The 25,773-nt window shown below is 40.5% G+C and overlaps 1 protein-coding gene across 1 annotated transcript in view; it reads right to left on the bottom strand.

Annotated features, from left to right (window-relative positions):
• The window catches only part of FAM110B (family with sequence similarity 110 member B), a 114,386-nt gene extending 89,347 nt beyond the window's left edge, over positions 1–25,039 (bottom strand). Inside the window, exon 1 of the mRNA XM_018080052.2 lies at positions 24,939–25,039. The gene's annotated coding sequence lies outside the window, so the exon portion shown is untranslated. The remainder of the gene's footprint in view (positions 1–24,938) is intronic.
• Positions 25,040–25,773: the final 734 nt, after the last annotated feature.

Here is a 25,773-nt window from a genome sequence, read left to right on the forward strand (position 1 = left end):
GCACAGACGCTTCCAAAACCCTTTCTTTGCAACATCAAAGTTACACAAATGTACCTTAATGCCTTCAACAGACTTGGACTCATGACTGTTTTTGTAGCGAATCAAGCCACAATAAGAGAAGTAGATTTTTACGCAAATTATAAAACAACTTTGCTGTAGCCTCTAATCTTTCTGTCATCTTGGCAGATCTGCATACGACAAGCTGTGCAAGAGACACGAGAGTCCTAACCCTTCCATCCTGAGAGTGAACCCCCACGTGAGATGTGTTACTTCGCCCTTCATATGACCAAAGGGCAATGACCCACATCAGAAACAATAAAAGTGACATCCAATCTGATTAAATGATCAGATCAAAACAGCTCTCAGGTTTTCAGGACACAGTTAGATGCTGAAGTAAAACATGCCCAAATAATTTTGCCACAGAATGATGCCAGGGAACTGCAGAGAGGTTCTCCAAAGTACCTGAACGACTAGAGGCAGTATGGCACTTTCATCAGACCTACAGGAAATCGAGAAGTAGGAAAGTTATTGAATACCAAGCCATGCACACATTTTGGAGAAGTTTTAGGTCACTTTTGTTTGCTCACTGGCCAACTTAACAAGAACCAAATTTACAATATAAGCCTGAGAACTAGAACAAGCACAAATTATTAATAATGAGACATTTGCAAATGCAGAGGACAAAAACGCCCAACCCACCCAAAAAAAATCCCACCAAAAAAAAAAAAACCAACCACACACACCCCAAACAAAAAAAAACCCAACCCAAACCAAACAAAAAAAACCCACCACCAACAACAAAAAAAAATCAAACAACAAAACAAACAAACAAAAGCCAAAAAAACCCCCCACAAAAACAAAACCCAAACAAAAAACCAGATCCTTCAGAAGAAATAAGAGACAAGTAGCAGGACGAATCAGCTGAGGCAAATAGTCATTGACTTATTGATTCATTATGCATGACCAAAAAAACAGATGGACATTACAGCCTATAAAAGCAAATTTTCCTCTGGCCTGAAAGACTCTCCAGCCTACACTTCTACATGCAAGTTTCCAGGTAAAGACTGTTCATCAGCAAGTTATTACAATCCCAAAGTAGCAAGAATTCATTTTAATCTCTATTCATTTGAGGACAACCACTTGCTTACCCTGCTTCATACCCAGACTGTCATTTCTCTCTTCACAACCCAGTGTAACCAGGAAGACTAACTTGGTTCCTGATTATTCAACTGTAATTGTTTGCCTTCAGATGTTTTACAACTGGAGGAGAAAATATACAAACAGGTGAACCCAGTTTTGACTTTAAATCAGTCAACAAATGAAACGTTAGTAATAAGAGACATGAAACGGATACATTATCCATGACAGGAAATACTAAGTCTACAGTTTGGCTTCAAAACAAAACCCCACAGTCCACTTTGCTGGGAATAAGAAGATATACAAACCTTTGACTTGGGGTCAGGCCAGGGGGTCAAACATACAAAGAGGATATAAATGAGAGATTATTTCTAAAACTTACTTTGCAAAGCAGAAGACAGTGAGTACTAAAGTATTTATAAAAACATATCAACACTGAAAAAAAAGGCAAGTACAAGGGCGTATAGATGTCAGCCAGGCACAGATGTGCTGCCTGCTTCAGCAGTCAGTCGAATCCCTGTCACCAGCCGAGCCTGGGGACCTGGCTCTCACATCCAGGTTTTGTCTGCATCAGACCTAAAGCAGGGGAGCTTCCCAAGACCTCACACTACCGACCAAGATGGGGACTTGGGAAGGCTTAAGTCAACACACTAAAATCTTTTCCTATAAACTACATTAAAGCATGACTGCTGTTTATTAAATATGCCTAACATTGGACTGCAAGAAATTACAAGGAGTTTAAAGCTTCCCCTTTGTGACCTGTTTCAATATTTCACTATCATCATTGATAGGAACAATAAAACAGTATCACACTTGCAGGGAAAAAGAGTGCTGGGTATAGGATATCGATGATTTAACTTTAATGAGGTGGCAGAAGGAGTCCTTGCATCATGCCCAGCGAAGCATGGAAATGGGATGTCTTACCAAAAGCCTTCCTCCCTGGACTACAAGAAGTGGAGCCCACCTCCAGGCCATGGGCTCAGTGCTTCGGACAACAGCAGATGGTTATAAAAGTAGGAATTAAGCATAATATGCCAGCTCTGCAAAAGTCTGCCTTCATCAGAGGCATTTAATAATAACTTTTTCATGCTGCACACCACAATTTTGAGAAGCAAAGAAGGAAACAGCTTTGTATATTGATGCAATTCCAGCTTAGAAACAGGCCATTTGAGGCAATTCTGTACAGAAGTAAAAAATACATAAGATGCAATGATTGCTTACTTTTCTTTGTTTACAGCTAATTATAAAAAAATGTTCACTGGTTAAAAGATTTTAATGAAAATTATAGACAGAATTTCAGTGCAATGGTACAGCACTTCCATACCCCAGAAGTAGCAAATCCAGGACCCTGTTCACCTCCAAGTAGCAGGAAGCTGGCAAACAGGCAAGAGGCAAGCAGCCAAACCAACCACTACTGCTAAGAGCAGTATAAATCAACAGTTTGAATCAAAAGGCTTTACACTTCTCTTCTGAGGACATTGCCACTTATTGCTCCTTTTATAAACATTTATCAACCTTGTATTGGGCCACTGTGGTAAGGCCTGAAAGGGGCACCAGTTGCAGAATACTTCCATGGGTTTGACCTTGATTTGGGCCACTTGACTTTCAAATGTCAAACCTCAGGAGTAACCTACATTCTCACTCTGTTCTAACATAAACATAACTTAGCATAACATAATGTAACATTTTGAAACTTTTCTTACACCTTATAAATAAAAATATCAAGCAGGCACATCATGTCACTAGATGCAGGGCAAAAAGCCACAGACAGGAGATAGGGCATTTCCATGGGTTGCCACGTTCATAGTCTTCCTTTGATAACTCTTATCCTCACTTAACAGCACTGAGGCCAGGGAAGAAGGAAAGAACAGACAGTATTTCTAAAAAAGCTTTCAAAGCAGGAACAGAATTCACAAAGCAGATAGTTATTTCAAAGCACCAGTCATAAATGAAAAGATGTACAGGAACTTTCAACTAGTCAGTCACACATCACCAGTCCATAAAGCGAGGACTCTCTTCTACCCTGAAGCCAAAGGGTAACTGAGAGAGATCATCCTATCCTGTCACTGATTCTGAAACCACCTAGCAATTCTTTTTAAATAATGGAGATGGACCTCTAACACACTGCTTAACCTTCAGAATTTTAAAAGAATCCACAGCTAGGAAAATTATACTGGTCATTTTGGTGACAAAAAAAAAATCTTCAAAAACACAAGCAACATTTTTCTATATCAAAATATGTATTTTTCACTGGAGGCAATCACATATTCCTAAAGATGTGCATTTTGATGATTCCATCAGATTAATAAAATATTATATGGCATTCCTCCTTGCAAAAGTTGACAACATGATGTTCCCGCAGAAAATTTTGTGCAAGTTCTCTACAAAGATAGGCACCCAAACAAGTAATAAACCCCAAACATTGAATTTGAACAGTCTGAAGCTTAATATATGAGGCATCTAAGGAGATGCCTGTGTAACATACAAAAATTAGTAATAAAAGCACTACGGACAGAAGGAACAAACTTTTGAATTAAGTCCAACATCGAAAGAGGTATCTATCTTAATTTTTATTGTAATGCTATAATGTCTACTGCTACATTTGCATACTGTACAAACAATGCATTTAAATTTCCAGTTATCCTCACAGGATCATAGAATAGTTTGCATTGGAAGGGACCTTTGAAGGTCATCTAGTCCAAGCCCCCTGCAGTGAGCAGGGACATCTTTAACTAGATCAGGTTGCTCAGAGCTCTGTTCAACCTAACCTTTAACATTTCCAGGGATGTGGCATCTACCACCTCTCTATGATAATAAAAAAGGGGATAAATTTTCAGAAGCATGTTTTCTCAGTCCCTGCTGAGAAAGTGTTTCATATAATGCAATTCAAGCAGAATATGTTTCAATTTGCTTAACACAAACCAGAAAAGAATAATTTTATTACACTTTAAAGAAAAAGTAGTATACCAAAAGTCACCATTTGGTCACTAACTAAAAAAATTAAGATAAAATATGTGGGATGTGAACAAAATTCAATAGGTATTCCTAAAGTACATTTGACATTATTCTCTCATGTTTTATGCTTTTAATGATCTTGATTATCTTTCCTCATTTCACAGGCAAATAACCTAACTATGCAAGTTAACTTTTTAATCCAGCAAATTTCAAGTGATTTTCAACATTCAAAGAATTGTTGGGAACAGACTTTCTCTGTATTGACAATACTTCAGCACTTAGACAGCATAGCAATTTAATAAGGATGTTATAATTTAGTCCTGTGTAGGTGTCAACTGATTTGCTTCAAAGTCTGCTTCACATCTACAAAAGTTATTCACTAAGAAGATGCAATTATATTAGTCACATGGGCTGACTACAATGTCTAAAGCTTCTGCACATCTCCCTTTGGGAAGTTACGACCTGCAACTCCACACATTGGAAGACTTTTCCTAAAAGTGATAAATATATATGTTGATTTTTGTCAGCTCGAACCCAAATTTTCCTGGGCAGGTAGGTTTAATTTGACAGGACCTGTAGCAGCAGACAGACAGGGTTTCCAAACTGCCACATCCACAAGATATTGGGCAGGAATAGGAGAAAAGGAAAGTGTTGATACAGGAGTCCTGAACACAAACTTTTTAATTAAAATGACCTTTTCTGCCTCAAGGTTGTGCTCCTTGATACATTGTTAGACATAGAAATACAAACTAAAGTTCTAAACCCTCACATTTGAAGGAACTACTCCAGAAACAACTTCAAGATGCTAACGCGGATGGCATCTAATTTAACCTAATTTTTTTTTGTCAAGTACAACATCCATGGATTACAAACAGCATTTTCTAAGAGAAGACTCTTACTTGATTTACAGAACTTGCAAATTGATGGAAAATTCATTATATCCCTCTGTGTAAGTTGTTCCATGATTAATTATCCTAATTTAACTACCTTTGCTTTCAGTTCTACAGTGACACAGAAGCTTAAGCTAAAATTAAAAGCTTCATACAACTATTTTCCCTAAGTTTGTTTAAATCTCTAATACAGTAGATTACTGTAGCTGGAAGAGCCAAGAATTTCCCTACAATTCCAGTTTCCTTATTTAATAGCACTCGTCCCAGTGTTTCCAGTATAGATATTTAACACCAGGCCAAGGCACTGGTGCTGTGTAGCTAAACACGCAGGGCAGTGGCTGCTGAGGAGGAGAAGCAGGAAAGCTACACAAGGCCAAGTGAGGGATTTCACATTTTAGTATCTCCCAATGAATTAAAACAAGAATTGTCAAGCTTCCATATTTATTTATTTTGCTGACAGGGATGTTTTCAGGAAAACAAAAAATTGAATCTCGTGGCCAAATGTTGTTATATTGACACCACAAGACTTCTTCTGGGTGGAACATGGTCACACACGGGTCAGAAGGCAGAGGCAGCAAGGCTGGGGCCATGGCATGGGACTGAATAGCAGGCACACATGGTCAGGGGGAATGCCCAGGATCCCCAGCCCCAAGCAGGGCCTCGCACTGAGAAACACACAAAGAACGTGCTCCTGTGAGTTTTTATGATGGTGATCAAAAATACACGGGGGAAGAAAGACATTGGGGTGCTGGAGTGTGTCCAGAGTCTCTTCTAACCAAGTAACAAGTGAGTTATGTGAAGGAAGGTTTAGATTATATATTAGAAAAATTTCTTCATCGAAAGAGCTGTCAAGCATTGGAACAGGCTGCCCAGGGAAGTGATGAAGTCAGGGACATGTTTTAGTGCTAGACCTGGCAGTGTTAGGTTAATAGTTGGACTCAATAATTTTAGAGGTCTTTTCAAACCTCAATGACTCTGTTTTAAGGTGAACATGTTAACACCCTGATGGAAAGGGAACTGTTCCCATCCATATTTCAGAGCAGCAGGCTCTTTCCTCACCAGCGCTTCCCCAGTGAGGAAGCTTTCTAGTCATGGAGGATAATTTTTGTCGAATAAAGCTTTAAGTTATTAATAAGAATAAAATCTCTTGACCTAGATTTTCTCCAGCTTTAAAAAAACCAGCATATACACACACAACACAGCCTTCCTCTACAAACACAAACATATTATACTCAACATACAGCAGAGCACTTCAAAACAGATATTTCACAATGAAAACAGAAAAAAGCTTTTCATGCCCCTCCCTTACCCAGCTTTGTCTAAGAACATGAATACAGATGATGTTTGATTAAAACAGAAACCTGAACCCCAAGTTGAACGTATTTACTTTTCAAAAGCAATTTACAATTTTATTTTCTTCTTGCCTGCTGTGATAATTGATGAAAACTACACAGGGATTAAAATGAGCACAGGTGCATGTCTACACAGTTCAAAGAGATTTGATCTCAAATGAAAATAATAATAATAAAAAAAGCTTGAGTATTTTTAGGAGTGGATTTAACACAGCCTAACCAAATAAGCCTAGATTAAAAGTAGGATTTTACAGTCCAGACTTCATGTTACTGACATTATGAAATACAAATTTTAAATTTATCAAAACCTCTTGTGAGCAATAACTGATTTACTGGTGTTAAGAGACCTCCATATCATAAGTGTCAGAGTGGATCCAGATTAAAAAATAAAGGCACAATAAACAGTAAAGAGTACTAAAATACAAGGGCATGTGTCACAACAGACACTTGGCAGTAAATCAACACTATTTTTAAATTTGTGAGAGGTAAAAGGAAAGTCTATGAGCTGAGAATATCTTTCTGCCAATATACAAATCAGCACAAAAACTGTGTTTATTTTCTTTGCCAAATTTATACTGCTACAGCTGGATCACAACTTCCTTGCACCCATGAGGTCAGGAACTGTTTGAAAAGAAACGCATAATACAGCTAATCTTTGTGTCAGCTCATCATACCTAATGCAAAAAACGTGAATTTCCCCATTTTTCTGTCCCGGCCTCCTCCAGCAAAGCTAACAAGCACATTGCTAATCCCAAATTTGTTGAACTACTTTGTTAAATAGATTTAAAAGACAAATACACGCAAATCACACAGGATAAAGAATTTATTCTGTGCTCAAGGCTTATTGCTGAGCTTCTATTAGAATTGAAAACAAACAAACAAACAAAACCAACAAAAAAACCCCAGAAACAACAGCACTCAATTGTACAGAAAACAAATTTATTTGTCTCAAAGGCATGCCAAAGGAAGACTCTACACTTATTTAGGTATTTTTATACAAGAGATGCTTTCCTGCCTAAACTACCTAAAACACTGTTCCTCCACTAACATATATTCAATCTTCTTCTTGAAGCAGAATCCAATATATTTTTAGGCCTCTGAATAATAACAATAGGAGATTACAAATATATGGATCAGAAATGGAAGAACTCCCTTTTCTCCTTTCCCTCCCCATATGGGGGGAAGCTCACAACTCCCTCATAAGGGACACAAGAGCTAACCACTGGTTCCTCCAGATAGGCTTAATTTTCACTTAAGTACCCTTTTGTGTAGTGAGAATGAGAAAATGCTGGCAATCATTTTGCAGAAACACATCAGTGAAATTGTTGACATCAGAAGTTTTTTCTCAAGAGCCTTGTAACTACATTTACCTCTACACATTCTCCTGTAAGTCTTACCATGGATTTTTACTTTTGTAGGATCCACATATACATTAACACCATCTACACATCAAAAATCTTATTGACTTAGAGGTTTTGAAAACCCTGAAGTTTTGACTAGATTTTCACACAAGCCATGGAGGATTCACTAGGGCACCAAGCCCAGTCCTTCAATAGACTGGTAAAGAAACTGAAATTAAGACATGAAAATCTTAAAAAAAATTAACACACCACAAACATATGCTTCTAGCACTTTTTCTTTAATCAAAAATCTAATCATGTGCCATCATTACACAATTCAAAAATATTTCCTTTAAATTTGTTACAGCACCAAGAAACTAATCTTCCTGTTGCTTAAACCAGCTTGTATGCTAGCTATTGTTTTAACTAATGCTGACAGATGATTTAAACTGCTCCCTAAATACAAAATTTTCAAGGATAAGCAAAAGAAACTGCATAAGGAGAAAACAGTCTTTTACCAACTTCTTGATCCATTATATTGCTGAACAAATTTAGTTGTAGGATATTTTCCCGGCCAATATTAAATTTTAGATGCAGTTCAATTTGCACAAACCACATTTAAAACTGCAGGGATCATAAAAGTACAAAAAGCAAGACCACTGAAATAGTGAACAAATGATTTTTCACATTTCACAAAATCCTGAAGGTCAGTTCAAGCCCTCAGGAAGACAAAACCTGTTATTTTTAATTATAGCATACAATTCTGTACATAAAAAACATATATATTTACTGTAAAGTTTAAAAGTAACAAAGAGGAGACTAAGGCATTCATTGAAAAAAATTAAGACTTCATATCCTAAATAATTTAGATACTCTAAAATAATCTAAATATAAAACTGCTGTCATTTAGTTTTAATTAACAGATAACCAATTCATTTTTCTGCACAAACTTGCATAGCACATGGCTAATTACTACTCTGTGAAGAGTCTGGGAAAAAAGAAGGCATAACATTTTACATAGTTCATCAAGAATAAAAATCAAAATACCACTCAGTGCCTTTTTTTGGGGAGCAAGCAAGTATAAATAAAAACATGCACTTTAACACACAGGCTACTAAACAGGAATAAGACTGGGAAGTGAATCTGCACAGGAAACCCAGGATTAAGGCTGAAACTCTATTCTAATCCTTCTGTTCACAGAAGCAGCAGTCACCAGGCAGCATGTGGTCTGGGCACGCACCTGCAATACACAGGCAGGATTTAAAAGTGCTTACAAAGAGATCAAGCTTTGCCTGAGAAAAGTTTCTTTTTGGCTTAGGAAGTAGAGTATCTGCCTTCTTCCAAAAACAAACAATAACCACACACCATCAGCTTGTCAGTGATTTTGCCAGAATGATACCTGGACGTGACACACGCACAACTCACCATTTCTGGGAATTGACTTGACAGTGAGGAAAAAGCTCAAGAAAAGAGAAAAAACTCCCTCTTCTTGTGGACATACTAAACAGTTCAAGTCGACACAGTCATACCACACCTGTGAACTTTGCATTACCTTTATGTAAATTCCTGGATGAACCAATGAAGTCTATGCACTTGGTAAAGGTCTTCACAAACTGAAGAGTGGAGGAGGAATCCTTCAAACACAATGAATTCCCCTAACAATTAAATAATAATATCATTTATCTGGTGCTTCAAAATGACTAGTAAAAGAACAAGGTTCATCTTTAAATTTCATTTCCTTTTGCTTCACACAGTCTTTTCTGATACTTTTGTACTACAACATGGCATTAGGAGTTACAGTGGGAAACTTCCAGCTGGGCTTGGGACCTCAGAAATTCCTGCTCTTTATCTGGGAGCTCTTCTGGTGCACCTGGGAGCTAAATGAACATCTAGAAGTCCACAGATCCATTTTGTTTCATGGAAAGACTAGGTCATTACTAAAAAGTGCATGGGGAGGGGTTTTCTAAATCCCGTGATTATAGGTTTAGCATAGAGTGCAATAAAAAGAGAACCACAGAGACCAATATACTTTCCAGTGCAGTAGCTTTGAGAAATCTCTGTTGTCCTCTGAAACCAAAACTACTGCTTTCAGTTCTAAGTCATTTTGTCATAAAAGTTTAAATTCCAAAGGAGTAAGAGACATTTTGCCTACATTTGGTACTGTTTCTCTTGAAGTTTAGTAGAACTGAATTTGGGGAGATATACACATAAACTGGGTGCATCTCTTACCCCACTAGTAGCCAAATACTGACAATAACAAAACCACAATTTAACAATGGGAAGTGGAAACGTTTGCAGGCTATTTTCTGACCCTTCCCCTCAAGCATATATGACAAGCTGATTGCTATCTGGAGTGGTATAATACCACTTCATATTCTACCACTAGGTTTCTTTATTGCCTGAAGAGTCAGCTGCAGTCCAACAACAGTTATCACAGAGCAAGGGAGAACTTACTTCTTCCCATACACTATATGCATGCTTGCTAATTTAAAATGAAGGTACAGGATGATACCACTAAGTATAAAAGGAATTTTAGGGTAATCATTATTATTTTAAAGCAGTCCGGCATCAGCTCCCATATTTGACTATGCGGAAACTGTCAGGCAAGTTAACAAGCTCCTAAAAACTGGCACTCACTGAGCTGATAGTGAAAGATACTTGGAGAAATAAAAGAGCATTTCAGCTTCCAAACTAAGATGTTTACGTAATTAAGATATGCAAATAAGGATAAACAAGGGGAAAAAAAATCTTAAAAAGCTCTGACTGTATCTGCAACCATTTTCCTACATATAAAGCCAAAGCCTTGATATCCAGCTTAGTAAGAGCAAAGGCTCAGATAGTTATTCTGTATCTGCTAATTTCTGAATATTATTACATCATGCTGTTACTGACAATCAAGTACTAATACTAATGGTTATTTAAAAGTTCATGGTAATTATAAAACTTATCCTTTTAAACAGTTTACTGTATTAAATACTAAACAGCTTTATCCTGCATAAAAATCAAGCCAAAATACAACAGAGCCTCTTCACTGTAATTCTCAGTTTTCTATTGAAAAGCAAACTCATTATGTTCTATAAAGAGAATAAAGTCTCGAAAAGAAGACTAAATTTGTTCTTTCTCAAAGGCAGGCTCTGAAGAGATTGCATAAAAAGATTTTATTCTTGGCTCAAACAGGAACATTTGGGAATCACTGCTTTTGAGCAAGGACTCGCCCTTTTAAAGGCAGGAGAATTTATTTGGAAAAGCAGTGTGAAATTTCAAGGAAAAAAAAAGCACATGTATTTTGCACTTCCCAGCTTTTGGTACTTTTCCAATTAAGACAAAAATCTCAAAATAACCTCTTCCCCATATAACCACTTTCTCATAGATGTTGCCAAGTTATCTTACACCACCAGCAAGAACTTCTAGGAGAAAGTAACTATTTCCAGACAATGCAACTCAGAGGATTGACAGTAAGATAAAAGTAAGAGCATTGAGATATTTTAGGGAAGAACAGGGGAGAAGGGCCTGGGGAATACATTTCACTGGGTGCCCACCTCATTCTGCCTTGTCACCAGCCTTCAGAACATTCGCAGGAGCAATGCTGTACCTCAGGACTCGCGGACAACCTTTCCAAGCGCAGGGCAAGACATGAGTCTGAGCCCAGCCCTCCCACTAAGGACTACGTTCCTACCATAGCTAACGGTCCTCAGAGGAGCAACACTTCTCCTTTGGATGCAGAACATGTACTGTAACTGTTTCCCCAGATTCAGTTCAAACCAGCTGCAGAAAGGGAAAGCTCATCTAGAAGATTAGATCAGGTCCCTACAGAAACATTTAGGATTTTTAAGCAAAGAATATTATTTGTGTGTGTACACATGTGGATGCCATCATGTTACAGAAAAAAATACCAAGGGATAGAGAGGAAGATTCAGCCTTTGGTCTCCGAGATGACTCAAGATTACCTGCAGACACTGTTGAGGAATGCTGCAGATCCCACAGTCAGTGGTGAAAATCATAAACCAGAGCTCCTCTGTCAACTCCTTTTCCCCATCTCATGCATGCACTTTTTCCTGGGAACACTGTTTTGCATATTCTGATAGTGTTTTATGTGAAGGAACTGCTATTTCTCTCTACTGAAAATGCAAAACCTTGACTATGACCTACGAGTGCACTGCACAGTTGGACTCTGGGCACATCAGCCCTTGAAGTGAGCTGTGGTTCTCCTATCAAGTACCCCTCACAGAACCAGAGGTAGGGGACACCAATGGATTCAGCAGGGATGGCTACGTAGATCCTATGGTCCAACCCAGAGGCCAGCCATGCCCCATTTCCAGGGGAGAGGCAGGCCAGGCCATGTACTGTGGGCTACTGCAAGAAGCCTGAACTTGGGGCACAGCAGGGACATTCTGTGCTTTCCAGGGGCTGCCTCTTTTCAAGAATATTGGGGAGCATGGCCATGAGGTGCACCCTACTGCCAGGACAAGCCCAACACATGCAGCCTGCCTTCAAGACAGAATGGAAGGCTGAGGAAACACTCTGCCCCAAGCAGGTTCTTGGGCTCCACCCTACTGCAGGTGTGTCTCCACAAGCTGCCCTTACAGTAAGGATGGGGAAAAACCAGCATCAGATGAAGGCTATTTTCGTAGCTGCCCTCCTTTCACAAGTATCAGTCTCCAGATACAATTACTATACCAGGCACCAGCTCATCTGTTCTTTTCCCTTTTTATTTAAATACCCACATGCTGGCATGTACATAGAAGTAAATTAAGGCACTTTTATTATATAAGTCAAGTCCTGACCTGTTCATCTACATACATTAGTATAAAGGTAAAAAGTACTACAGACATCAAAAATTAAGAATTTAATGGTTAGCTCAAATACACATCCTAGAGATTGTTAGAAGGGGGAAAAAATGTAACTGAAAAGAATTTAAGAAAAGTAACAACAGAGACATTAAGGCGTTACTTAATTTGATTTTTTTTCCTGAAGAATATTTTCCCTTGTGAATAGTTAGATATATTTTATAAGCAGACAACATAATAAACCAGACATCTCAATTTTATGTCGCTTTACATTTTGTACTTATTCAAGCTGAAGACCAACTATATAAATCAAGATAATTTAGATGCTTAGAAATGTGTTTTTAAATAATCTGAAAAAGTTGTATAATACAGCCCTTTTCATGAAGAACAAATCCCTTTTCTTCCCAAGTCAGAAAAGAATTGGTTAAAACCAAAACCATCACGTAATTGAGAACAATTAAGCAGGTATGTACTGTAATTTCCCACCAGGGAAAAGAAGTTTTCCTATACTTTAAACTGCCAAAGGCTGTGAAGCTGTGATCAGAGACATCATTATATTTAAAAAAAAAAAAGAGAGACACTGGACAGTAACCCAGTGGCACACTCCCTTCTTTCTCAGGAGCCTTCAGAGGTACAAAGCACAACAGCCACAACTAACCCAACCATACTCTAGCACTGTAATTCCCTCCTCCATATCCAGCCTCTGCCTCTTCCTTATCTTTGGAGAACACTTACTAGAGGTGTCAGTGAAGTTTAGAGAGTGGTGACCACAGAGTTTCTGACATTCTCATTTACACTTTTATTAATTGTTATGCCAATGAGCTAGTTGATCATGGATAAAAATTATAAGAGCTGTTTGACTTGGTGAACAAGATAAACAGAACTGAAGTGAGGTATATTTCATTGTCAGAGACCACGATCTTTGCAAGTATGAAAAAGTGAGTTCTGACATTGACTTCAGAAAAATCCCATCCTAGGAATATCTGTGCAGCAGTGTGTAACTCTGCAAAACAACTTCAAAGAAAGAAGAAAAAAAAAACAACAGTGTCCATGTGACTGTTCTACAGAAGAACAAGAGGCTATTTTCTCCACTCCAACATATCAGTTATTCTCAGAACACTTTAAGTGGATTTTAGAAGTTTGGTGTTCTATATATTGCCTAGCAAGAAGGGAAAGTATTAAGGAAACAACAGGAAATCCACTGTTGCAGCTCCAGAAATGCAACACAAAAAGGACTAAGTGCAGAACTATTTTATTGCTCCTTTAAGCACAGTATATTATGGTACCAAATTACACTTCATTGTAGAAGGACTTCATGGGGATTGACAGCATTCTTCAGTCTAGTTCAATGTCAAAAACAGCTGATTTAATTTGCACAATTTAATTCACAATTTGCACTAAGTTGAATGAAATATTCCATGAAAGCAAATCACACTGATTAAGGAACAGGTTTTGTTTCTCATTAGAAATTCAGCTTTAAATTAGTGGAATTTCTAGGCATGGGAAAGACGTAGGAGAAAGACTGGAACCTCACAGCAGTCAGCTTTGCATCAGACAGTATCTGCACCACAGCTACCATTATACAAGCTGCCTCCTTGCCTTCCTGTCCTACTCATACTGCAATTCCTGCAGCATTAAACTGCAGTAACAGCTGACATGCCACAGGCCTGCAGTGCTGCAATACTAACCACATCCACTGCAAGGGCTTTTCAGATATCAGTCTTTATCCTTCCAGTCTCCACGTCGTCCCACCTCAGCTGCAGCACCTACAGAAAACAATGTTCTTGGAGAAAACTTTTTGGCCCCACAGCAGAATGGGAACGAAGAGTACTGCGAGAGTGTACATGGGTCTATAGGGTGGGCAGCTCTGCTGCTCCACAGCTCCGCTGATCCCCTCTGACTAAAATATATACTATCACCCTGCTATTCAGCAGTAAAGCAAGCCTACTGTATTAGTAGCATTTGATTAGCATTGACCGTAATGACAGCGCGCGAGGCAAATACTCCTCTCTACTCTCTGGCTCAGCAGTGCAGCCCACACAGTGCAGTAAAATATACATAGGAGGCAGAGTGTGAGGATCTGATTTCATAGTGGGGCAGGGCACCTTATAAAAAAATCTTTTCAGTAACAGTCATCCAGAAGTAATATGGAAATCAAATTAGTTGATTACAACAATCTAAACAGCATCATTTGATACCTTCATAGCAGTTCTTGGATAATGAAAGTTTAGAAGGAGAAATCCTATCTTTTATTAAGCTCAGCATAGCTGGGGGACAGGGCCTCTCCCTATAGCTTTTGCCTACTCCATTTTAGGCCAAGTAATGAAAACATTAATGCCGCTTAGCCAGCAAAGCACAAGTTAATTCAGCTTCTATCTCCCCAAAACCTATAATTCTCTGGTCTAGTCTTCCTGAAGAGCACTTAAAAATGTTTCAAATATAAGGTGAATGTGCATATAATCATCTCTGCACATGCCTGTTTATGAGTGGTATGGATGCTACTCCAGAAGGCTTTTCAGAGTGCCCAGTTCTCTTCCCAGGCACTGGAAAGACAAGAAGGTGTACCTACAAGGTTAGGATATTAAAAAGTAAGTCCAGGAAACAACATGCAGGTTTCACCATCACATTATGGACAAGCCAGTCACAAAGACACAGCTGTTTCATGGCTGCACACTATCAAAATTACCTTGATTGCAAAGGTTCCACACAGAATGGCAATGCAGGGCACCAACAGAGGGAATGTCAAGCAAAGTTCAAGAGCTGCCCAAGATGTGAGGTGCCATGGGATCCCAGGGAGGCCACCATATTCCAAATTATCCATAAAATGCTTACAAGGATGTCCTCTAGGACAGCCCTATATCATTCTTTTAGTCCAGCGTCTGATTTCCTACTCTACAGAGCCCTTACCTCCTGGTGTTAAGGGAGGCCTCCTTATTTTTTCATTCACATTCAGCATTTACTCAAAATTTTCCTTCATCCTTGATCCCTTCAGCCTGTATAATAATACAGGTGATTGAGAACAGTAGGCCACTGACTCGATTTTGCGTTTTTATTACATTTGGGAGAAAGTCAGCTGCAATAATCTTGTTCTAGCTCATCAGCACTCTTGTTTTTTGGTACAGTTTCTGGATAAAGCCCATGCAAACAAATTAGCAGGGTGGTATTTCATGTAATTCTTTGTATTTCTGGTTCAGCCTCTCACTTAAGTCATGTTTCCTGTCAGTTGCCAGGTTCCTAGACCAGGAGAGGGTTATTCACACATCTGCCTAGCATACCAAGATGGATGGCTTCACAACTGGAGCCACAGTATCAGAACAGCACAAAGATGTAAAACCAAGACACTTTCAGGAATATATGGTAACAAAAAAGAAAACAAAATCAGAAAGGCTAAAGAGCATTTGATTCACCTCTCAGGGCTGCGAAATATCCCATTGAAAATTCCACTCCCACCAACAGTCCAAAGAAGCTTCAAGAAAGGTATGCAGCAAATTTTTGCCCTGAATGCTACCAATTCTACATTTGCGGAGTGAAAACCGTATGTCTATTTGTGTGCATTTCTGCAATTGCACTTTTCATTCATTAAGATGAGAAATTGCTTCTTTTATGCAATCTGCTACTATTCAGATAGCAAAACAAAGTAATGTCTGGTAGCAGACTTGCTGTTTTTGGCTTTAGGAGGGTGGGTTTTTTTTCTCTCTCTTCCTGTGAGAGGAAAGCTTTTCCCAAAGGATTCAAGCAATTTCATAAAACAAATGTAAAAACAAAGACACTTTTGTTTGAGGACTGAAGGTTTTGTTTTGTTTTAAGGGGGATTGAGAGGGAAGGAAGAGAGAAATGACACTGATCATCTTTCAATTAAACAGGAAAAAAAGGTTATCTCTTTCCTAAAAGAGAAACTTTATAATAGCACAAACTTGCTATAATAAACAGGCCATCAAAAAAAAAAAATCAAGATTTTTTTTTCTAAATACTTTATTACCATCACAAGGGAATACCTGAAATGACTACAGCAAAGATCAGAGGAGAACAACATTTTCTCTCCAAATTCAAGAGATAACACTGTGCATTCCTATACACTGTGCTTCATTAGAGTCAGTTTCTCCTCTTCCCCACAGTCTATCAAACAGAAAGAAAGGGGGGCTAGGGGAAAAGACCTGAAATGTGTGGTTTAAAATACACAAAGATTTGGGAGATTCACCTCAGCTATAAGCATCATTTCATTTGCATGAAATAGGACACAGTACTACAATGGGCATAAACCTCAAACTTGCACAGCAAACAGTACAAGCTGCAGACAGCACAGTAACAATAAATACAGACAAAATTCGTTGAAACATCTGAAATCCTTTAGCAAAGCATTTATGGAGGTCTTGCAGGAAATCTCAGCGAGCAGACCTTCACATCCGCAAATATTCCACAACCATTTGTACAAACACATTGCAGAAATCTCACCTTGAGGAACTGGGATTCTAGTTTCTGATTAGCAGACACTAATTAATGAAATTAAGTGACTTATCGGCAAGTACCTACATATTGTATCACGTTTTACTACATAGAGAGAAGATCAACAGCCGCAAGTGATCTTCAGGGACAGAATAACATCCATTCAAATAGAGCAAAAGCTACCCATGAAATCCCATTCACATTGCCTACCATTTGAGTTCATTCAGGACTGACACTCACTTGCAATTATTCAACACCCAGAACTAACACACTGGGAGAACTCAACAGCAATATAATTCAGTAATATTGCGGCTCAGAAAGGCAAAACAACAGATAAGAATCTTGCAATTAAATACAACATGCACGTGAAATCTATCACATTACCTACTTGTACTTACATGAGTAATTTAAAAATGTTAGTAATAAATGTGAATTGTTCAAAATGTAGTCTTGAAGTACGTGATTGCATGAGCAGTGACGAGATATGCTTAAGTAACAGATTTAAAAAAATGGTCTAAAACCACTGGAGGTAGACAAGAAGAGAAATAAGTCTGTCAAACAGATCACAGCAATATGAATTGTTATATACATGAAATAAATTACAAATAAAATGTATGTTATCATCATCATCATCATCTCAAAAGTGCTCTACCCAACCATTACTTAAATGATTCTCCTCCATCCTAATTTAAACTACATATATCTGTATACGCACGCACACACATGGGAAACAGTTTAGTTTCTCATGGTCACCTGATCTCCCAGGTAGTAGCACACACAGATTAACTTGTCACATAAAGAAAGACAACATACAAAGGTCATTACAAATCCAAAGGTCTGGGTCCACTCATGAATTTGGGTAGTTACTTAAAATAGACTTGTTTAATACTGTGTAGAGGTACTGGATGAAGAAGATGACTGATACCAATGATCCCTTCACAACAGAAGTGCTCCTATTTGCACAAGAAACCCACCATGTGGAAATCTGAAAGTTAAACACTGCAAGGCTGTAGAATTTTCTTTACCCATTCTTCGACCTGCAACTCTTCTTTTTCTTTCTTTTGTTTTTGAACTGTGCAAGACACCATGTAATTTACAGATACATCTAAAAAGTTCTCCAGAACCTTTATTCTAAGGTTCTGCTTGGCTTTTCTAAACAGTGCAACCCAAGCAGTTAATAGATAAGACACTGTTACATCACAGAGATTAATAAAACATGAGGTTTCCATTTAATTTGCATACAAGTTAATGTGCATACTAAATTCATATGTAATACTGAGTTCATGTGCAACACATAAGCTTTTCTGCTTCATTCTCCTCTTCAACATTTTGTTCATTCACAGTCTTTCCATACTTCTTGCTTTCTCAATCACATTGCCTCTATTGTACCCTTTCACATGTGCATGTTTAAGGTTTTACCTCCATCTCTTATACCACTTGCTCCTTGCTCCAATCCATTTCTTTGCTTCCCAGTCTGATCATGCTCATCACAAACAGTTCCTTGAACTATTAACAAGGATATTCCTTTCCAGTTCCTTGAGGTGCAGACAATACTGATTCTACTGTTATCTTCCCTGTCCAATAAAGTCTTAAAACATTTCCTCCCATTTCTTAATGCAGACTTTTCCAAGACCTCAAATTGTAATAGGAAATTATTTGAGTGATTTTGTTTTTAAAGAACACAGCAAAGCATCAGAAGACAAGTGCTCTACTCTCTGATTTGCTAGACTGTTTGAATTTAGGTTTAATCTCTCCCTTGTAAATATGAAATGACTTTTCCACCTCATCCATTAATATCTGGAACTTGAAGGCTGTCAAGTGTAAGATGTTATACAAATGCAAAGCATAGGCCTAGTCTCATCTTTTTTAATGATACACCCAACACTCGTATAAAAGAGCAACAGGAGTACGTGAAAAATCACAGTAAGTGAATAGCCTAATAATGCATGCTAAAAGCTACCAGGACAATAAATTCAATTTTCCCTGGGATTGTTAAATTATTCTTCTGATGGCTCAACACAATCTCTTCACAATTACTTCCTATGTAGGATCCTGACACATTGAGCTCATTACACAGCTCCTCTTTAAAAAAAAAAAAACCACACGTGCATTTAAAGCAAACACCTAAAATTCAGTAGTTCAGATTTTTAATAAACTATGCTGCAAAGGAGTTTGCAACTGGATTATTTCTAAGGAAGTAAGACACCTGCCTTATAAATTTGAAATAAACAGACATAAAGCAGTATCAAGACACTGATCTTTCTTTGCTGTACAAACACACTCAAAGTACCTTATTTTTTTCAATGGTTCTTCTCAAAATACATCCATAGAGATATCATATATTCTTTCATTTTGAAGAGTCATCTCAAAACTTCTAGAAGTTTCACTGGGCATACAAAGATCTGCTACAGGAGAACTTATAAATAGTCTCTGATGCTGTAGCAAAGGTCAAACTAAGTCAACATGGCGTAGCCTTCAAAACACATATGGCATCTTTACACTTTCTATGGGGCACATGACTCTTTGCTGTGTACCAGTCTCATCTTCAAGAGCAATGCTAAAGAAAGTGTCTCAACTGGAGCAGCTCATACTTCAATTTCTTCCCAACAGTTAGATTGTGTTGGCCTTTGTATAGCTCAGCCCCAGCACCTGGGTCAGGTACTCACCTGCAAAATGAAGCCACAGGGAAGCACACACACTTCCAGCTGGGAGCCCCCACCTCGGGTGTTCAACAGCCCTGCACTTCCTCTACTGAACAAGGCTCTGCCCAAGTCCCCCCTGCAGGAAACGCCTCCCTACTCCTACTCCCAGGAGCACAGTCCTCAACAAGAGGATGCAGCCGGTGCCATGAAACACTCCTAAGACCAGGGAGCATGAAATCAGACAGAGGATAAATACGGGCACACACTCAACAGGAGAGCTCAATCCTTTTATTTATTTATAGGTTCAAGTCAGCCAACCTGACCCCCAGCCTGCACATCCATTTATGCATTTTCTGTCCCACACATATTAATTTGTGGTCATCTTTAATATTTTATGAGTTAAGCTTGATTCTACTCCATTATACACTAAAAGGAGAAGAAAAAGCAGCAGCTACTAATGTCATAGATGAGTGTTTTCACTTGTTATAAATTCCATTCACCATGAAGTGACAGGACAACACACACTTCCCAAAAATAAGTGCTTCTGCTCATCGCACTTCCTTTACTGAAGTGATTTCTATTTCTTTTGATTACATGTGAACACCAAAGCATAAAATATGGTAGCTTCAGTAACTTGAACTGCTCAATTCATTAACAGTCACATGCAAACTTCAACACTTAGCTGGTACTTAGGAGACCTACAGCTAGCAGGGCATCTAAAATCTGACAGTTAGGAAATTCCTTTTGAATTCCTCATGTACATTATTCTAACATTCATTCAGCAAGCCATCACATCATCCTTCTGTACATCAAGTTTTTAATCCAAAGTCACAGAACAAACCTTCAGTTTACGACCCTTCCTCTTCTCCAGAAATCTGGCCCAGGGAATTTATAAGCAGTTGCTATCTCCCATCTCTGCCATTATTAAGCCACAAAAGCCAGAGTACCTTAAGTCTTGGTCTCTCATGTAACTCCAGACTCTTCATACGGCATCATCTTTGTAGTCTGGATGTTCCTGTACACATTGCACTAGAATTTAATATTTTCTGTACATAAGTGCCCAGAACTATGTACAGTATTTGACATGAAGTCTCCCTAATACCTTGTCTATCTCCACTGAAGAGCTCTCACTGAGGATCACATTTGCTTCCATTTCACACACAGTATATCACATAAGAGTACCCCTGTCTGACTGTGGCAGTCAGGCCTTTTCCTCCACTCCTGTTTTAAGGGATGACCTGCCATCTGATAGCAGATTTGTTGTTAATAATCATTCAGTAGATAACTTTGCTTTTAGAGCTATTTAACTTCCTGTCATTCCTATTGCTTCAGTCATCACAGACATTCAGTTCTTCCTGTGCAGTAATCCAACTAACCTCAGTGCTGACTAGGTTTCCTAACTTATCCTCATCAGCTAAGTTAGCTAATTATCCTTTTCATACAGTTATCTCAGCCAGTATGGCAAACCAAAGAGACCAGCTCCCCACTAATACTGATCTAGATCAGTAATTCCTTTATTCACGCAGAGTCACAATTTCTCCTTCAGGAGACACCTCACCATTCTTCAGCCAAGCCTCGCATTTCCAGTTTAGTTATTTTCAGTGTCACGCCCGCCATGGTGTGTACACATAGAACTGAAGCCTCCTGCTCCTTTTGTCTACAACATTCAGTATTTAACCAGTAATAATAAGATTTTAGTCTTCCATGACCTAATTGTGGCAAATCCATGATGCATTTTATCCTGTTTTCCACTTATCTTTGTATACTTAAATACTTCTTCTGTTCCAAATTTGTTCTAAATCCTTGAATACTATTGAGACCAGAGTAAAAGGTGTAAAGATTTTGTTCTCTTCTCCTTTTAAAATAAACAGAACTATGTCTTTTGCTATCTTACTATCTCAACTGCTACATTCAACCTGATAGACAACAACCAATCCTGAGGGTTTTTTTAACCTGGCTCCAGTGTTCTGTGCCAACACTCGCAGACTCCCAAAACAGAGACCATTTGCTGACTTAGTCTGGATTCTGGAAGCAGGCGTAAGATGTTTATTCTGGTCATTTCCATGGATTTTTTATTTCTACCCTATCTTTCTTCTCTGTTCAAATCTTTATCCTTATCTAAAACTGGTTACAGTTGCTAATTTTAGAGGCAGCAGATACATTTTTCAACTATAGCCTGGTCCTCACAACAACAACATAGCCAAGTTCTCTTTTCCTCCTCCTTTTATAATTTTTCCCCTCTTCATCCTAAATTTCTTCATCCTCTAGCTTTTGGCAATTCAGATGCTATTCCTGCAGTTTCTGCTCTCCAACAGTCAATCTACTCCTTCACTTCATTCCTTTTAGGTTTTCTGGTAACTTGCAGTATCTTACTCTCACAGCAAGGTCCACAGCCCCTCTTGGCAAACTTTCTCTCCTCCTTAAAATGCAGTTTCCAAGCAGCAGTTGTACCTTCCATTTAAGACAGTCCAAGCCTTTTCTTTTTTTTTTTTTTTTTTTTTTTTTTTTTTAATTTTATTTAAACCTCCAACTCCTAGAGGTCTTCAACCCTGTGGACAAATCAAACAAACTAGTTCTTTTAACTTCTCAGAACGTGCCCTGCTAAAATGAAACTTCCTTGAAATAAAAACACTTTGTAGCTGACATATACTTACCCTTCAGTTTAATTCAAAATTAGGAGCTCTAATCTAGCAGTGGAAAGCAAGAAACATTGTCAGCCAGTGAGAGACCAGAGATGTTCCAGAATTTAAAGATACACTCTCTGGTTCTGGGGAGGCTGTAAACATGACCCTTCGTTTACTCTGCGTTCCATCACAATTAATGGCCAAAATCTACCCTATGATAATGCAGTGTACTGACTTCCAACTTAGTCAGCACTGGGAAATGTACTTACAAAAGCACATTTGAGAAACACCTTCCCTTTATACACTAGCACAGTATCTAAAAGCTGCTCTGTAGCTCCGAGCAACTCTAACAGGTTTGCAAGGCTACATTCTACAATTTGACTGAGTTTTGCCTCACTAAATCAAACTTAGCCCTCCAGATTTTGAAGCACAGCATGAAACTTTAACAGAAAACCATCTCCTTTCCAGTGGAAGACTGCACCTATATTAAGTGCCTCCAGTAACAATTCGAGATCTCCAGCATGCCTACCACAAGCCCATGAGGAGAAGGAAAGGAGGGTGCTTTTGGCCAAGTGCTACAGCAGGACACGTGAACTACTCTAGCAAAGTGACAGTGAATGGTCTCCACATGAATCTGGGAAACACTGCTGCCCTCTTAACTTCAGCTTGCGACATGATTTTCTTAACATGGATGCACTGGCATGAAGGCAGTCTGGGCCTTCTGTGCAACAGAGTGAACTTGCTGGCACAGGCAAGTGCAAGGCATCGAGGCAGTAAATCACACAAACCACCACATTCCTTCTATGCCTGCATCTCCACCGCGGTGCACAGGCACCTGCCTGCTGCCTCCTGAAACCCAGAGGGGAAACTCAGTGCCGCAGCATGAAATATCAACTGACGTGCTAAGTTACTAACCCACATAAAATGAGGGCCCTGAAAGGGCACACAGCTCATCAACTCCAACAGCCCCACACCATGGCAAGGGCTGCCCGCCGTCCCTGATGGTGGTCTCTGCACCCAGTTCCCTTGGCCACCGTCACCATTGTGCTCATCTCTCCAGGGAGCATCTTCACGCTGCTGGTGCCTTCTGCTCTCATGACCCGTCTCACCAGCTTAAGCCAAGCTTTGCAGCAGCGAGGTGGGTGTTTTGCCACCCTTCAAATTGGGGAGCATAGCACTGGATGCTTTGAAAAACCAATCCGTTGTTAGCACGAGGACGTAACACCCTACTTTTACTTCAGAAACGCTTAAAAGTGCTTTATCTTGTTAATTCTAGGTCAGTTGAGCACATGTGTGGTATGGATTACACTGACCTTTTTAGAGCTCCCAACATTTTTAAATAAGTAGGACACTTAACATCAGACACAAGCCAAGCTGCACACCTCCTGTACACCATGCACCGAGATCTGCCAGTAGGCTTTACATGCAGAACCAAGGAATAGTTACTTTATAAAGCCTGGTTAATATGGCACATTAGTACAAATGTGAAATAAATTATAAATGCCAAGTTTGACCCAGTACCATATTAAATCAATACAGGTATTTTCCAAAAAAATGCCTGTATTTGATGAACTAAAGTGACCTCTGCAAAGCCAACCAACAAATCAGTGGCAGATTTACAAACAGAGCAAGTATTTACAGCTGAGTGATAAAATGGTCTACATTAAAGATAAAAGCTGTCTTGCTGCTTACAAAACACAATAGCATTGTCATTTCAAACACAACTGAGACATTTCATCCTTAAATATCTGAACACAGCATCTGCAGACTTCAAACACAAGCAAGGATCAACACGCAAATGACCATAAAATTCAAGTTTAAAGAAATTAATGCTATGATTCACTGGAGATGTTAATTTGCCAATGACAGGTCTTTGAAAGTTTTAACCTTCCTCTCTGCACTACGAGCTGCCAAATACACTGGACCCTTGGACACAATTCCATTCTTTTCCTCCTTTTCACAGATGCCTTGTCTGAGAGAGGGAAGGAAGAAGAGAAGGAAAAAAAACCCAACATGTTTAAGTATATTACCTTTGGATCAGCCTCCTCCCCTCTCCTAGTTAAAGTTTTCTTGAGGTCAGATTAGCACTCTGAAAGGAGAGCAGGCGCCGGCAGGCCCCGTGGCAGGCGGTGCTGTGACAGATGCGGGGCAGACCCAGGGGAGGCAGCCATGTGTTCAGCCCCGCATCCCCCGAAAGGGCATCCCGGGAGGAAGTTCTCACTTCGCACCGACCCGGGCAAATAACTCGGAGGAGTTCAACGGCTATCGCTTCCAGCGGCTTTCTCCTGGGCCATATGTTTTCCCCTGACATTACCGAGGCATTTCAGAAGAGCCAAACCGCTCTACCGGCTCTGCCGCGGACCCGCTCGCCAGCTGGGGGTCGGAGCCGCCTCTCCCGGAGGCAGGGGAGAAGCCGGCCCGGCCGGCGAGGCACCCACCGCGACACACCCACCCACGGGCTGCTCTCAGTCCCCGGAGGGAGCTGCCCGCCCGCCGACCCCGCGGCGAGCAGGGCTGGGCAGGGCGGGCAGGGCTGGGCTGGGCGGCTCCTGCCGCAGCGCCCGGAGGGGGCGAGCCCCCGCCGTCCCCGGGGCAGCGCGGCGCCGCCAGCACCGCACCCCCGCCCGCGCTGCAGCCCCTTCGCCAGACGCCCGCCGGGGGTGGTAGTGGGGTCCCGCCCGCCCCCGCTCGCCCGGGGCCGCCCCCGGCCAGCGGGGCACCGCTGCGGGACGGCGCCGCGCTCAGCCCCGAGCCGACGCCGCACTCACCGTCCTGGCCAGCGCGGCGCGGGAGCCTCCGGAGAGGAGCGAGGCGAAGCCGCGGAGAAGCGCGAGGAGCCCGAGCCGAGAAAGCCGCCCGCCGCCGCGAGGAGGAGGCGGAGGGGGCGGGGGATCGGCGGTGGAGGGGCGGGAACGGGGCGCGGAGGCCGGACCGAGCTGTTCGCAGGCCGCCCGCCCGCCGCGCTGCCGGCGCTTCCTCTCGGCCGCCGCCGGGCCGGGCTGGCGGGGCGGGGAGCCCGGGGCGGGGAGCTCCGAGCGGGCGGGATCGCCCCTTCTCCTGCCCGCGCCGCACAAAGGGGACCCGCCGCTGCCGCCTTTGTTCGGCCGAGCGGCGCCGGCAAGGGAGGGCGGCGGGTGGCAGGCTGGACGCTTCTCCCATACGAAGGTTGTTCCTCCGCCACGGGCAGACACGGAGTAACTTCACCGAAGTTAATTTAGGTCTGTGATGAAAACCTCTTCACCTGTGCCAAGCGCTGCTCGGCATCCAGCACTGAAGTCAGCCTACGCGCCGTGCTTCAGCTGCCTGTTTATGCCTCAGGAGCTGACTCCTGTTAAATTAAGGGTGGGTGTTTTATTGCTCAGGGTAGATGGGATCGCGAAGACTGGTTTCTTAGCATTCTGTCCTTGGCAGCCACCAAGAACTACTGAAAAACGAGTTTCAGATGCACCTTTACCCCGTTATCTGTGGTAGGTCACAGATCTTCTTTCAAACGTTGCTACTCATTTGCCTATTGTTCTACGTGTCCAGTTGCTCACTGACCATTGAGGTACCTTTAAAAGCACTTTTTTTTTTTTTTGGTCATAGTGCTCTAATGCTCATTCT

This window comes from Manacus vitellinus, unplaced genomic scaffold, assembly GCF_001715985.3.
Source record: "Manacus vitellinus isolate BGI_N305 unplaced genomic scaffold, ASM171598v3 scaffold_1_pilon, whole genome shotgun sequence".
NCBI lineage: Eukaryota > Metazoa > Chordata > Aves > Passeriformes > Pipridae > Manacus > Manacus vitellinus.